The sequence below is a fragment of the Triticum urartu genome, chromosome 4A (genome assembly GCF_056163025.1).
Source record: "Triticum urartu cultivar PI428250 chromosome 4A, HENAU_Tu73, whole genome shotgun sequence".
Lineage (NCBI taxonomy): Eukaryota > Viridiplantae > Streptophyta > Magnoliopsida > Poales > Poaceae > Triticum > Triticum urartu.
This window is the reverse complement of record NC_141876.1, coordinates 230,775,559-230,792,402: the sequence shown is the minus strand read 5'-3', so window position 1 is coordinate 230,792,402 and position 16,844 is coordinate 230,775,559.

Genomic DNA, 16,844 nt, shown 5'->3' with positions numbered 1-16,844 from the left:
TAGGGTTTACTGTAGCGGGTACTGTAGCAGCGGCGGGATCTCGAGGTCTCCGGCGAGGTTCCTCGCTCCGGCGAGGTGGCAAGGGCGCGGGGACGACCGGAGGAGATAGGAGCGCCGGAATGCAAAACGGACAACGGGGAAAATGCTCGGATGCATGAGATGAACACGTATGCAAATGCAATGCACCTGATGACATGATATGAGATGCATGAAAAAGGCAACAACACACGAAGACAAAAACCCGAACCCGAGGAAATAAAATAACTTAGTGCCGGAAACGACAAGAGTTGGGATACATATAAGGTAAATTACATCCGGGGTGTTACAACACTCCACCACTACGAAAGGATCTTGTCCCGAGATCTAGGACTGGAAAAACGCCGGGTACTCAGAACGGAGGTGATCCTCGCATTCCCAGGTGACTTCACGGTCGGAATGGTGTGACCACTTGACTTTGAGGAATTTGATTGACTTATTGCGAGTCTTGCGCTCAGTCTCTTCAAGAATAGCAACTGGGTGCTCACGATAAGAGAGGTCTTCTTGGAGATCAATGTCTTCAAAGTTGACGGTGCGGTCAGGGGTCTTGAAGCACTTGCGGAGCTGAGAGACATGGAACACATCGTGCACATTTGCAAAGTTTGAAGGAAGCTCGAGTTGATAGGCGAGATCACCTCTCTTGCTGACTATCTTGAAAGGACCCACATATCTAGGGGCAAGCTTCCCTTTGATACCGAAGCGATGAGTATCTTTCATTGGAGAGACGCGGAGGTAAACATGGTCTCCGACCTCGAAAGCCAAATCACGATGCTTACTATCATAGTAGCCCTTCTGACGCGATTGCGCTGCTTTGAGGTTATCATGAATGACTTTGCACATTTCCTCTGCCTCTGTGATCAAGTCATTACCAAGAAGTTGATGTTCACCGGTCTCTGACCAGTTAAGAGGAGTACGGCACTTTCTGCCATAGAGAATTTCAAATGGGGCCTGGCCCGAACTTGCTTGAAAACTGTTGTTGTAGGAGAACTCGGCATATGGAAGACAATCTTCCCACTTCATGCCGAAAGAGATAACGCAAGCCCTGAGCATATCTTCGAGAATCTGATTGACACGCTCGACTTGACCGCTAGTTTGAGGATGAAAAGTTGTGCTGAAACAGATGTTGGTGCCCATGGCCTTCTGAAAAGAATCCCAAAACTTGGAGGTAAAGAAGCTTCCACGGTCTGAAGAAATCAACTGTGGAATGCCGTGCAGAGAGACAATCCGAGAGGTATAAAGCTCCGCCATTTGAGCTGCAGTGATAGACTCTTTGATAGGCAGAAAGTGAGCCACTTTAGTGAGTTTGTCGATGACAACGAACATAGCATCATTGCCACGCTTGGACTTTGGAAAACCCGTCACGAAGTCCATCTCAATGTGGTCAAACTTCCATTCTGGAATGGCAAGAGGTTGGAGGAGACCAGCTGGTCGTTGGTTTTCTGCCTTCACTCTTCTGCAGACATCACATTCATTCACGGACTAAGTAATCTCGCGCTTCATTCGAGTCCACCAAAAAGCCTGCTTGAGGTCCTGGTACATCTTCGTACTCCCAGGGTGGATAGAGAGGAGTGAATTGTGAGCCTCGTTCATAATGACTTTACGAAGGTCACCTTTAGGCACAACAATGTGATCCTCGAAGAAAAGAGTATCCTTGTCATCAAGGCGATAGCACTTGTACTTGGATTGACTCTTGGCAATCCCAATCTTCACCTTCTTCACCATAGCATCAAGAAGTTGAGCCTCGCAAATTTGATCTTCCAAAGTAGGAGAGACTTGAAGGTTGGCGAGGAAACCTTGAGGAACAACTTGCAGACTGAGTTTGCGGAAAGCTTCACAAAGCTCGGGTTGGTAGGGCTTGAGAATCAGACTGTTGCAGTACGCCTTCCTGCTCAATGCGTCAGCAATCACATTGGCCTTGCCTGGAGTATATTTGATACTCGGATTATACTCTTGAATCATTTCGACCCAACGAGTCTGCCTGAGGTTGAGATTAGGCTGAGTGAAGATGTACTTGAGACTCTTGTGGTCAGTGAAGATGTCCACTTTTCTTCCCAATAAGAGATGTCTCCAAGTCAAAAGAGCATGCACAACTGCCGCCAACTCGAGGTCATGAGTGGGGTAGTTCTTCTCGTTGGGCTTCAACTGGCGAGAGGTATAAGCCACAACTTTCTTCTCTTGCATCAACACTGCACCAAGACTTTAAAGAGAGGCATCGCAGAAGACCTCGAACGGTTTGGATTCATCAGGAGGAGTCAGAACTGGAGTAGTGACTAATTTCTCTTTCAGTGTGTTGAAAGCGATGTCACATTCAGGAGACCAAACGTACTTGACGTGCTTCTGGAGAAGGTTTGAAAGAGGCTTCGCGATCTTTGAGAAGTTCTCAACGAACCTTCGACAATAGCTTGCGAGACCAAGGAAGCTGCGGAGTTGCTTCACGTTCTGAGGTGGTTCCCAATTCACAATTGCAGACACCTTCTCGGGATTCACTGCAATGCCCTTGGCAGAGATGATATGCCCAAGATAGAGAACCTCATCGAGCCAAAACTCGCACTTTGAGAACTTGGCGTAGAACTGATATTCTCTGAGCTTATCGAGCACCAAACGCAAGTGCTTGGCATGATCTTCCTTGTTCATCGAAAAGACCAGAATGTCATCGAGGTAGACCAAGACGAAGTCATTTGTGTAGGTGTTGAAGATGAAGTTCATCATGTGAGAGAAAGTCGGAGGAGCGTTGACGAGGCCAAAAGACATGACAGTGTATTCATATGAACCATAGCTTGTTCTGAAAGCCGTCTTGGGAATATCTTTCTCACGGATTCGAATCTGGTGATAGCTCATACGGAGATCAAGCTTGGAGAATACTTGAGCACCTTTGAGTTGTTCAAACAGCTCGTTGATGTTGGGAAGTGGGTACTTGTTCTTTATAGTCTTCTTGTTCAATGGACGGTAGTCAACACAAAGTCGGTCCGTTCCATCCTTCTTCTTCACAAAAAGAACTCCACAACCCCACGGAGAAGAACTAGGTCGGATGAGACCCATTCGCTCTTGAATATCGAGTTGCTTCTTTAGCTCCTTCAGCTCTTTAGGTCCAAGCTTGTAAGGACGTTTGTAAACAGGTTCCGTGCCAGGCTCAAGATTGATGACGAATTCAACTGGCCAGTGCGGAGGCATTCCTGGAAGCTCTTCTGGAAAGACGTCTTGATATTCGCAAACGACTGGAATTTGAGAGATAGCATCCAGTTCACCTTTCTCATTGAGAGAAAACAGACGGATGGTATCGTCATTAACGGCAAAGACAATTACATCCTCAAACGAATGAGTCAATTGAATCTGCCTGGCAGCACAATCAAGCTGAGCCTTGTGCTTAGAAAGCCAGTCCATTCCAAGAATAAGATCAATATCCGAGTTACCAAGGACCATTGGAGAAGCCAGAAACTTGAAATCACCCATCATGATAGAAACATCCGGGACTATTAAAGTAGCCCTCATAGACTTAGCCGGAGAAACCACTCCCATAGGTTTACCCAACATTTGCGAAATGAAGTCATGCTTGGAAACAAATGATCTTGACATGAAACAATGCGATGCACCAGTGTCAAAAAGAACTTTAGCAGGAACAGAGTTAACTGGAAAGTTACCCATGATGACATCTGACGAGTCCTCTGCCTGAGCTGCATTCAGCAAGTTGACCTTGGCGTGCTTGGGGTTATGCTTGACCACAGCTGTACTTGCCGATCTCACAGGAGGAGGAGGAGGGAGACGCCTCTGATTGAAGAATTTGTTGGCATAGTGACCCTTCTGTTGGCACTTGTTGCACGTGACCTCTGAAAGCGGACAGTGATACAGAGCACTTGATCTTGGAGCTTGAGACGAAGTCTTGTTCTGAAAGCCAGGGTTGGGTGAGTGGGAGGATCCACTGCCACCTTTGCTCTTCTGCTGAAAAGGCTGACAGAACGGAGGAGGAGGAAGCCAATACTTCTGCTGCTTAGCCACTTGAGTTGAGGAAGAAGGAGTAGCATCTCTGACTCGCTTCTTGGAAGCATCGCACTTCAGCTGAGCAGTCTCTTGCTTCATTGCCATGTTGTAAAACTCATCGTACCTCTTGGGCTCAAAGAGGACAAGAGCTAGCTGGATTTCTTCTCTGAGACCACCCCTGAACTGGTATATCATGCTCTTCTCGTCAGGGACGTCCTGCTTAGCAAAACGGGCGAGCTTCTGAAACATCTTGTTGTACTCGTAGACAGACATAGAGCCTTGCTTCAGGTTGCGGAATTCCTCACGCTTGCTTTCAACCACGCTCTGAGGAATATGATGAGCTTTGAAGTCTTGACGGAATTCATCCCAGGTAATCACACGGCCTCCTCTGGAATCTTTGTACTGCTGAAACCATTCTGCAGCTTGGTCTTTGAGTTGGAAGGAAGCAAACTTGACAAAGTCCTCAGGCCTGACGTTACTGCACTCGAAATGCTTGCATATGTCCACGAGCCAATCATCAGCGTCTGTTGCCTCAACACAATTTCTGAAGGTCTTTGGCTGGTTAGCAAGGAAGTGGTTGAGTGTAGCAAAGTGATTCTGATTGTTGCCTTGGCCCTGGTTCCCTTGGTTGCGCTCTTGAAGAAGTTGCATGATCAACTGCGTGTTTGCATTGGTAGCGGCCATCACAGCTTGCCATGCCTCCGGAGGTGGGGGTGGTGGTGGCGGATCAGGATTCGGAGTCGTGCGCGTTGGAGGAGCCATCCTGAAGAGGTTGACATCCATTAGCACATTGACAGACAAATATTGAAGCTGAATCAAACGGGTTGAAATTGCAACATATAGTCTTCACATCCGAACAAAATGAACGAATGCATTCCAATTGAAATGGTCACATATCCATAAATTGAGAAGCCACTTAGAATTGAGGTAGAAGAAAAACAACAAGGTACGTAACAAGAACGAATACTCGGTAAGGATCAGCCAATCTCAAACCAAATATCCATGGAAGAAGAACTAGAGCTACAAGAATTCCCACCTATGAAACTCCTGAACCTTTCCGGTTATGCAATCAGGTGTTGGGGATACAGGGGAAGCATAATATCTCACCCAAATCTAGAAAATCCTACATCCAGCTATATCCATCCTTTAACACATAACCGAGAAAAACTTCGGAAATTGTTTACCTCAACCTTCGAAAAGCATCCGCTATACAAGTTATGGCAATACTCCCGAACTCCTGCCCCAGTACTGGGTGGCGTCGAGATTATCTCACCAACAACTGCATAAAAGAGATTTTCGATGTCGGTGAACCTAAACTCAGGTATTCTAGAACTGCAACGATAAAATTGTGACGACAACACCTCGGAGCTCAACTCCCCGGGACACTGCCACAACCCCTAAATGACAGGAGGCACCAAGAACAATGTTCTCGTCACAAATCGATCGGAACAATTTCAAGATACCCGCGTGATCCTAAAAAAAATTAGTGAAATTTGAGAAGAGAAGAGTCAAAACTCTACGTCAAGATGCCTTACCAGAGCGATGAAGGGACTGGGGAGTAAAAAGAAGTCCTAACTCTCTGATATATATAATCCTAAATGACTCAAAACATTTTTCTAGACTCAACAACGCCAGCTATTCGATCAAGCAGGGGGGCTCCTAAGGTCGGGGAAGGCTCTGATTACCAACTTGTAACGCCCTCGATGCGGCTATATCTCCTATGTGTCGAAGCACGACTTAGAGGCATAACCGCATTGAAAGCAATGTCGCAAGTAAGGTAATCTTCACAACAACCCATGTAAATAGATAATAGGGGAAAAGGTACATAGTTGGCTTACACTCGCCACGTCACACAAATATATGAATAACATTACAATCATCCAATACACTCAGGGTCCGACTACGGTACCAAAATAAAAGATCAACCCCAACATGCAACACGGTCCCCGATCGCCCCAACTGAGCACCACTACTGATCATCTGGGAAAGACACATAGTAACGACGAGAGTCTTCATCGAACTCCCACTTGAGCTCAAGCACATCATCTGGAACGGTATCATCGGTCCTTGCATCTGGTTTTGGAAGTAAACCGTGAGTCACGGGGACTCAGCAATCTCGCACCCTCGCGATCAAGACTATTTAAGCTTATAGGTAAGATAAGGTAAATATGTGGAGCTGCAGCAAGCGACTAGCATATATGGTGGCTAACCTGTTCGCAAAAGAGAGCGAGAAGAGAAGGCAAAGCACGAACGAAGAACTATGATCAAGAAGTGATCCTATAGCAACCTACGTCAAGCATTACTCCAACACCGTGTTCACTTCCCGGACTCCGCCGAGAAGAGACCATCACGGTTACACACGCGGTTGATTCATTTTAATTAAGTTAAGTTTCATGTTATCTACAACCGGACATTAACAAATTCCCATCTGCCCATAACCGCGGGCACGGCTTTCGAAATTTCAAATCCCTACAGGGGAGTCCCAACTTAGCCCATCACAAGCTCTCACGGTCAACGAAGGATATTCCTTCTCCCGAGACATTCCGATCAGACTCGGTATCCCGGTTTTACAAGACATCCTCAACAATGGTAAAACAAGTCCAGCAAGACCACCCGCTATGCCGACAAATCCCGATAGGAGCTGCACATATCTCGTTCTCAGGGCACACCGGATAAGCTAAGCGTACAGGAGCCAACGTAACCCAAGTTGCCAAGGGACGGCCACGCACGGTGCTCTGGGTTGGACCAACACTTAGAGAAGCACTGGCCCGGGGGTTTAAAATAAAGATGACCCTTGAGTCCGCGAAACCCAAGGGAAAAAGGCTAGGTGGCGAATGGTAAAACCAAGGTCGGGCCTTGCTGGAGGAGTTTTATTCAAGGCGAACTGTCAAGGGGTTCCCATTAGAACCCAACCGCGTAAGGAACGCAAAATCCATGAACATGACACCGATATGACGGAAACTAGGGCGGCAAGAGTGGAACAAAACACTAGGCATAAGGCCGAGCCTTCCACCCTTTACCAAGTATATAGATGCATTAAGATAACAAGATAATATAGTGATATCCCAATAATAAACAATGTTCCAACAAGGAACGATCTCCAAACTTTACCTGCAACTAGCAACGCTATAAGAGGGGCTGAGCAAAGCGGTAACATAGCCAAACAACGGTTTGCTAGGACAAGGTGGGTTAGAGGTTTGACATGGCAATTTGGGAGGCATGATAAGCAAGTGGTAGGCATCGTAGCATAGGCATAGCAAAGAGCGAGCATCTAGCAAGCAAAGATAGAAGTGATTTCGAGGGTATGATCATCTTGCCTACAAAGTTGTCAGAGTTGACTTGATCCTCGTAAGCAAACTCACCGGGCTCCTTGTTCGTGAACTCGTCTCCCGGCTCTATCCAAACAAGACAAACAAGCAAAAGGAACACAATCAACCACGTGCAATGCTCAAACAACATGATGCGAACATGGTATGCTATGCGGGATGCGGTATGTGATGCATATGCAAGATTTGACAAGGAATGATTGAACCTGGCCTCAACTTGGAAATCCAAGAGTGCCACTGGAAAGGTTAGGTGATTTCGGTTGAAGTCGATATAAAGATCACCGGAATCGGATGCACGGTTTGGAAATGGCAAGCAAAACAAATATGGCACCGGTCTGCGATATTAAGCAAGTAGCCATCTAAATGCATCAACATAAATATGCTACGGCACTCAAACATGACAACAAAATACATGGCAGGGATCCGCTCATGATGCTTGACAGAAGATGAACACTGAGCTACGGCCAATTCATCCATTAACAGGTTCAAACAAGCATGGAAAAAATGCAAATGATAACAGGTTTCAGACTTAGTGAAATTAACACAAGTCTGGAATTTAACATTAGGTAGCACACTTTGGAGCATAAAAACTACATGCTACAGGAACTTAACATGGCAAAGCAAGGCATGAGATGAAGCTACTCAAAGCACTTAACAAAAGTCCCTTAGTGACCTTGAGCCAAAAGGGATCAGAAAATACAATTGCAAGCATGTGAACATGGCAAAAACATAAACAGATCTCAGACTTAGTGAAAAACTAGAGCATGCAAATCTGTTAACGAGTAGGCATGTTTACGAGCTCGATGCACTCACTAGAGAACATGGCATGACAAACTAAGCATATACCCATCAAGAATACATGTCATGGAATCTAGGCATGGCAAGAACAACAACATAGCATGCACGGATCAATAACAACATCCTCGGCAAAATCGCTAACAAGTCAACAATCTGCCAGGAATCACGAAATAGCAAAAGTAGAGCTCGATTGACTCAAGCTAGGTTGCTCCATAAATGCAAACAAAGACATGGATGGATAGAGCACCACAATGTTAACAAATTATCCTTACTGATCATCCTCAAAAGAGGCACGGATCACTAGGAAACAACAAGAACATATGGCATAATGACAAAATCAGGACAAGGACTTAGTGAAATTCTAAGTCCCTGAAATCAGCATTACCGAGTACGCTACTTTGCAAGCTGGTGCTAGTCACCACACATATCACAAAAATACATGGTAAGCACCTCTGTAAAGATGGCATGGCATATAACAAAACTCATGTAGAGCTCAGGAGCATACCATGCACACATTAATCATGGCAAAAATGACAAATATCTATTTGATGAAACAGATCTGACAATTATATCACATAGCCCTCTTCCAACAGCGTTTCGGGCATCAAGATGATCTCAAATGAAAATGATGCAATGAGATGAAATGATGTACTTGTCGAGACGAACATTTTGATACGCTACATGCGCAAATTGGAGCTACGGATGCGGAGTTACGACATGCCAAAGATTGCAAAATAAATCTGAGAGAGGGGGAGAAAGTCAACCCAGATCTAGGGTTTACTGTAGCGGGTACTGTAGCAGCGGCGGGATCTCGAGGTCTCCGGCGAGGTGGCAAGGGCGCGGGGACGACTGGAGGAGATAGGAGCGCCGGAATGCAAAACGGACAACGGGGAAAATGCTCGGATGCATGAGACGAACACGTATGTAAATGCAATGCACCTGATGACATGATATGAGATGCATGAAAAAGGCAACAACACACGAAGACAAAAACCCGAACCCGAGGAAATAAAATAACTTAGTGCCGGAAACAACAAGAGTTGGGATACATATAAGGTAAATTACATCCGGGGTGTTACATGCGGCTTCAATTCCAACCATGCAGTCCTACCGCGAAGAACTAAGTGCATAATAAAAACATAGATAATGAAACATGATCAAGATGCAACTTGCCTCGGTATTGCTGGTTGAATTCTAAAGACTGATAATATTCTGCTTCGCACTCCGGGCAATCTATCACAAAGAAGATAAACAAACATAAGCAAACATTTCAGAAAACCAAGAAGAACATGCGAAGCAAGACGTCTCAGAAAAACCAAATGAACATACAACACACTAAGCTACCACAAAAATATTCTAAATGCAAAACAACATAAGCGTATGGTTCAAAAAGTGATGTGAACTATAGTGCATACTATGCAAACTAGTAAAAAACTATGAATGGACAGAATCTAGTGTGTGAAAATTATTGTGACAAAGGTCCACGTGATAGGGTTTGGCTACGGTGACAAAGTGCAAAAAGAATCAACTTAATTGGAGCTACGGTCTGGGAGATATGGCCATTTGAAGTTCAAATTCAAATCTGAATAAATTCAAATTTGAATCTGACAAAAGTTTGCAAAAATGATACCACTGGATAGATCTAATCACGATGAATAATTTTCCGTTGGTTTCATCGAGTTTGGATCTACAGTTAAAAAGTTGTGGCCACTCGAAGTTCAGGGACTAATCTGCTAATTACACGGACTAAACAGAGAAAGAAATTATCACAAACAAGTTCCTGGCCACATGGCGGCTCATGGCTGGCCGAGCAGCGTCCGCTACGGAGGCGATACGGTGAATGGTCGCTAAATAAGAAAAACAACGGCGGCGGCTAACTAAAGAAAAACCGACGCTCGGTTTAAATAAAACCGCACGGTCTAAGGGAACCGCAGTTAATCGCGTACCTATTCGCAAAATAAAAAACAAACCTAATCTAATCTGGGCCGTCCATGGTAGATCGAACGGGCGAGGGTGAGGTGGTGGCTCACAGTGGGTGGTGGTGGTCGGCGATGATGAAGACGGCGGTGCGGCGTCGGTGACGGAGGGGGCGGCGGCTGCGGTGGTCCTCATCGACGGTGAAGAAGACGGGGAGGTGCGGCGCATCGAGGGCATCGCGAAGCTGGTGTCGGCGGCGTCGGGACGGGGCGAGGCGATGACGACGGGGCTCGGTGCTCCGGCGGCTCTGGCGTCGACGGTGCGGCGGCTCCGACGGGACCTAGGGGAAAAACAATTATGTCAAACGGATGCGCCTCGGCGAGCTAAGAAAAAAATACAGAAAAAGGGAGGGTCGAAGTGGTCTACGGGCGACGAAATGCTCCGGCAAGTTACGCGGCTCCAGCGAGATGCGAATGGGCAGCGCGGCGGCTATGAGAGGCATGGGACGAAGCGAGACGGCGAGGTTGGAAGAGGGGGTGCAGGGGCATTTATAGGCGAGGGCAGAGGGCACAGGAGCTGCAGATAAGCTCTATCCGAGCGCGAGGCGGCCGGCGGTTGCAGGCGGCGAGGTGCGGATGTTTATCCCGCGCGATGCAGGAGGTTGGGGACGGGCTGACGAGCGGGGCCCGCCTAGCAGCGGCAGCGAGAGGAGGCGAGCGAGGGGTGAGATCGGGCGGGCGACCGGCGCCTAGGCTAATCGGGCGTGGGGCTGGGCCTTGGGCCGTTTTGGCCGGTGGGCTGGCTAGCCTGGTACGGCTGGGTGAGCGCGCGCGTCCCTGGGCCGAACTGGTTTCGGTCCACGCGAGTGAGTGTGTGCGTTGTGTTTTTTTAACCAAAGACTAAAGTGGCCCTAAATAATGAATTAATAAAAACTCCACAATAATTTCTAAAATAACTATACAATATTTAGAGCCTAATGAACATTAACTTCAGTACATAACATATTGAAAATATTTTCCTAATGCAATTAATGCACTTTTTGCAAATAAAATAAATACCAATAAACTCCAAAACTTCAAATAATATTCAAAATAAAATTTCCCACTCTTTTATATTTTGAGGAAGTCATCTTATCCCCTCTCATTTGTTTTTCTCAAGTGGAAATATATTATTTGAATATTTTAAAAACTCCAAAATGCAAAGAAATATGATATGCATTGAATGATTCTATTAACATCCAAATTTAATAAAAAAAAATTGGGATGTCACAGCGCGCTTCGAGCCTTCTCCCTTGGGCCTCCACCTTGGACCACCTCTGTGCGTCCGGCCAGCCGGTGAGACACCGGAGCAGCAGCGCTGCCGGTGACCCGCTCCTCTCCTTGTTGTTATTCTCGTTTTCCCCTCGTTCTCTCTCACCCCGCAGCTATGGCCAGCCCTTCTACATCTTGACTCGCTGGAGTTTCCTGTGAGCCTCTCGCTTGTTCGCGTCCGCAGCCGCGATGCAGTGCCTCCTCGCGCGCCCGTGCTCCTCCCGAAGTTTGCGCTGCCTCACCCAACCAGCAGGTCCCATCGCCCATGCCTTCTTCTTTTCTCCCGTGCTCCTGCCTCATCTCACCTCTGTCTCTCTCACTCTGTTTGGAACTAGGGGCCCCACCATGGATCTCCAACCGTCGGCAAGTTCGCCGCTGCCGAGACCTTGCCTCGCCCGATCCGCCTCCCTGCTGTCTCCTGCTCCGCCCCGGTGACGCGCCTACGCGAGCCTCCTCCGCGCCAAGTCCCAGCCGCGCCAGGCCGCTATGGCGTCCTCTGCTTCCCCTACAACGAGCAACAGCAGCTCGCTCGTCGTTCCGTTGACCGCGCCCCCGCTCAAGCGCTCTGCGCCAGGCACGCAAGCGAGGTCGGCCCAAGCTGCGTCCGACCTCCCCAGCTAGCCTCCTCCACCAATGGGCCGAAGCCCATGGGTGAGCGGCCCCCTGTTCCTATTGGCCCAAGTGCAGTTTCAGCGTGTGCCATATTTTTTTCCCTCTGGACGATTTTCTCTATTTCCAGAAAATGGCAGCTTTACAGAAAAACCCTCATACTTCATGCATATAAAAACTCTTTAACCGTGCATCGGATGAAAACAACTTATATATGTAAGATGCTTAGAATTTCATCTAGTTTCATAATATCCAACTTTCATCCATGATAAAAATGTTTAAATTGCCGTTTGCTTAAATGCCATGTTAAAATGATTTATTTCATAACTAAATAATCGTAGCTCTGAATTAAATAGACTTTATATGTAAGTGGGGTGGAAAAATGCATAGATTAATATGGTGCACTTATTTTTGCTGTTTAACAACTCTAAAATATGGTTTAGGGCAGAACAGTACCAACTTCAAAATATGCACATGGGGATTTTCCTGAATTGTTGTTTGCTGTTTCGGCCTCATTTAAACTTGCCTAAATAGTTAGTTTACTTATGTTTCACCTCTTGCCATGTTTAACAACATTTAATATTGTTGGGTACATAAATGAGAGTGAATTAAATAATTGAATGTGGTGTTTTATGCAACTCGTTGCATATTGAGCTCCACTTAATTTGTAGTATTGTTTATTGCACTTTGCCATGCCATGCCTTTTTAAACCGGACATGCACCATACTTGGTTGTGCGTCATGCCATGTTCATGTGAAGGTTGTATACCATGTTTTTACTTCTTTCTAGTGTTGCTTCTCGATAGTTCGGTTATGTTGCGATTGTGAGGATTCTTTCGACTATGTTGGTTCGTCTACTTCATGGATTCGGTCTTCTTCCTAGCGGGATTTCAAGCAAGATGACCGTTACCCTAGATACCACTACTATCTTTGCTTTGCTAGTTGTCTTGATGCTATCTCTATGTCGCGCTACCTACCACTTGTTTCTCAAGCCTCCCAATATGCCATGAAACAGCCTCTAACCTTTTTCACCATCCCAGCAAACCGTTGTTTGGCTATGTTACCGCTTTTCTCAACCCTTCTTATAGCGTTGTTAGTTGCAGGTGCAGTTGTAGGTTGTTCCATGTTGGAACATGGATATCATGGGATATCACAATATCTCTTATTTAATTAATGCACATATACACTTGGTAAAGGGTGGAAGGCTTGGCCTTTTGCCTGGTGTTTTGTTCCACTCTTTCCGCCCTAGTTTCCGTCATACCGGTGTTATGTTCCTTGAGTTTGCGTTCCAAACATGGTCGGGGTTTATGGGGCCCCCTTGACAGTTCGCTTTGAATAAAACTCTTCCAGCAAGGCCCAACATTGGTTTTACCATTTGCCTAATAACAACTAAAACTTGCATAGGGACTTTCTGGACCCCGAGTATAATTAATTAACAACCCCGGGCCAGTGCTCCTCATGAGTGTTGGTCCAAACTAGAGCCCCTTGCAGCGGCACCACGGGGCTCAACCGATCGTGGCCTGAGACGAGATATGCGCGGCTACTATCAGGGTGTCGGCATGCCGGGAGGTCTTGCTGGTTTTGTTTTAGCATTGTCGAAATGTCTTGTGCACCGGGATCTCGAGTTTGATCGGGTTGTCCCGCGATGGAGGATTGTCTCCGCGGATTGTGAGCTTGTCATGAGCTAAGTTGGGACACCTCTACAGGGTTTAAACTTTCGAGAGCCGTGCCCGCGGTTATGTGGCAGATGGGAATTTTTTATATCCGGTTGTAGAGAACTTGACACCAGATTCGAATTAAAATACACCAATCACGTGTGTAACTGTGACCGTCTCTTTTCGAGTGAGTTCGAGAAGAGAACACGATGGGGTTATGTATGAATCGTAAGTAGTTCAGGATCACTTCTTGATCATTGCTAGATTGCGACCGTTATGCGTAGTTTCTCTTCTTATTCTTGTACTCGTAAGTTAGCCACCATACAATGCTTAGTGCTGCTGCAACCTCATCACTTATCCATTCCATACCCATTAAGCTTTGCTAGTCTTGATACCCATGGTAATGGGATTGCTGAGTCCTCGTGGCTCACAGATTACTACAACAACAGTTGCAGGTACAGGTAATGCGATGCTATGACGTGAGAGCGATGCTTGCTTGTTTGGAGTTCTTCTTCTTCTATCAAGGGATAGGTTCCGAGTCGGGAGCCTGGGATTAGCAGTGTGGATGTCGTTCTTCTTTTTCGTTTGATTTCATCTGTAGTCGGATCCTACTCTTCTGTATGATGATTCCTATGTATTGATGTATTCATGTATTCATGTATTCATGTTGTAGCTTGTGGCAATTGTAAGACTTTATCTTGTATTCTCATCTATTCAGTACATGGTATGTTGTAATGATATCCACCTTGCTATGCGCTCGAAATGTGGTTGTGCCCCAATCATGAATTCATCACGTCATTGGGATAGAATCGTATCTTGGATGCTACAAGCACCTACACACACAAAAGCAAATACTTGCACCCAACACGGGCAATAGGGTTGTCAATCCCTTTGAACTCATTACTTGTAAGGATTAATTCTGATAGTGATAGATAGATAAATTGCAAAGTAAAATAAAAGCAAATAAATTGCAGCAAAGTATTTTTGGATTTTCAGCAATATGATAAAGGTAGACTCGGGGGCCATAGTTTCACTAGAGGCTTCTTTCTCGAACACATAGCATATAGTGGGTGAACAAATTATTGCTGGGCAATTGATTGAAAAGCGCATAATTATTACATATTCACGACAATGATCATGTATATAGGCATCACATCCGAGACAAGTAGACCGACTACTGCCTGCATCTACTACCATAACTCCACCAATCGACCGATATCCAGCATGCATCTATGGTATTAAGTCCATGACAAGCAGAGTAACGCCTTAAGTAAGATGACATGATGTAGACAAAGTAAACCCAATCAATATGAATAAACCTTGTCGTTTTACCCTTAATTGCAACAATACAAATACATGGCTTGTCCCCTTCTGTCACTAGGATATAGAGCACTGCAAGATTGAACCCATTACAAAGCACCTCTCCCACTGAAGATAAATCAATCTAGTTAGCCAAACCAAACGGATAGATCAGAGAGAAATACAAAGCTATAGCAATCAAGCATAATAAAGTTCAGAAAAGACTCAGTTACTTTTAGTCAATAATCTCATCATAAACCCATAATTGATCGAATCCCAATAAACACACCGCAAAAGAAGATTATAATGGATAGAACTCCAAGAAGACCAAGGAGAACATGGTATTGAAGATCAAAGAGAGACAAGAAGTCATCTAGCTACTAGCTATGGACCTGTAGATCTATGGTGAACTACTCACGCACCATCGGAAGGCAGCAAGGATGATGTACAAGCCCTTCGTGTTCGATCCCCCCTCCGACGGAGTATCGGAAAAGGCCTCCATATGGGATCACGGAAGAACAGAAACTTGCGGCGGCGGAAAAAGTGTTTCGGGTGGCTCTCTACTGGTTTGGGAATATTTGGCAATTTATAGAGTAGGAATTAGGTCAAAAGGATCTATAAGGGGCGCCTACCCTCCCAGGGCGCGTCTGGTGAGCTCGTGGCCCTCTCGTATATCTTCTAGAACCCCCCCCCCCCCAAAGCTTCTAGGGTCCCTTTTTGTCCAGAAAAAATCACCGTATAGTTTCATCGTGTTTGGACTTTGTTTGGTATTGTTTTCTGAAAAGGCAAAAACAAGCAAAAAAGAAACTGGCATTGGGCACTGGGTTAATAGGTTAGTCCCATAAAATGATATAAAATAGCATATAAATGTATATAAAACATGCAAGATTCATAATATAATAGCATGAAACAATCAGAAGTTATAGATAAGTTGGAGACGTATCACCGCCTTCTGTACAATGCCCTTGCATTTGTGTTCTTATCAAATAAGTTTCTTTCTGCATAATTTGTTTAGGTATTGTCTCACTCACACCTCAAAATGCGAGTTCGGGAGCGTAGTGCTGGTATAACCGATGTCCCCTTGATCTTCGTTAAATTCTGCAGGATATTCATTGTGCTTGAACATGAGAAATTCAGGTTTGCATCTCATCTAACTAATGTATGCCATTTGATGTCTTCATTTCCTTTAGTTTTTTCTCACTATTCTGTAATCGAGATGTGTAGTTCTATCTGATATTTGGCCAATAAGTAATTGGCTCTTGGCTGGTGGTTGGTTCTGGGTTTGTTAGAAGATATTAAGATTAGCAATGCAAATGTGTAGACGTTTGTGCTATCTTGTAGAACACCGGTCATGAAAGTTGGATCTTAAGAACTTCTGTTTATTTCATTGGAAAATATGAAGTTTGCAGAAGTGTATTGCAAGTTATCCACCGGTACTACACTGGGACTTCTAAGATTGACCAGTGTGCATTAGATATTTGCCTATATGAGCACTTGCGCTAATGAATATTTTTTTGGCAATGATTGGTAGAGACGGCCAAACACAACCTGAAGAAAATAACAGAAAGTGCAGCTTGTGTCAAGAAAGTTTCATTTTGTGTTCTGGACATCTAAAACGATAAGAAAAGGTACTTCTGCTGGGTGTTACTTATGATATCCATTTCGTCAAAATAAATTAATTCTATTCTGCATTTTTTGTCCATAGAACTATAATCAGTCCTTCATTGTTAGTTCACCATTCTAAATGAAAGACTGTTAGATGTCATACACTTAATGTCGTGCCTCCTCGTCTTGCGGTTTTTTCTTGAATCCAAGTTACTATGTACTTTATTTTAAAATAATGGCACTCATTATGGTTTAAATGTTGGATTCTTTCACAACTTAACTACATACTGGATTATAAGACTTTCTATAGAGCTT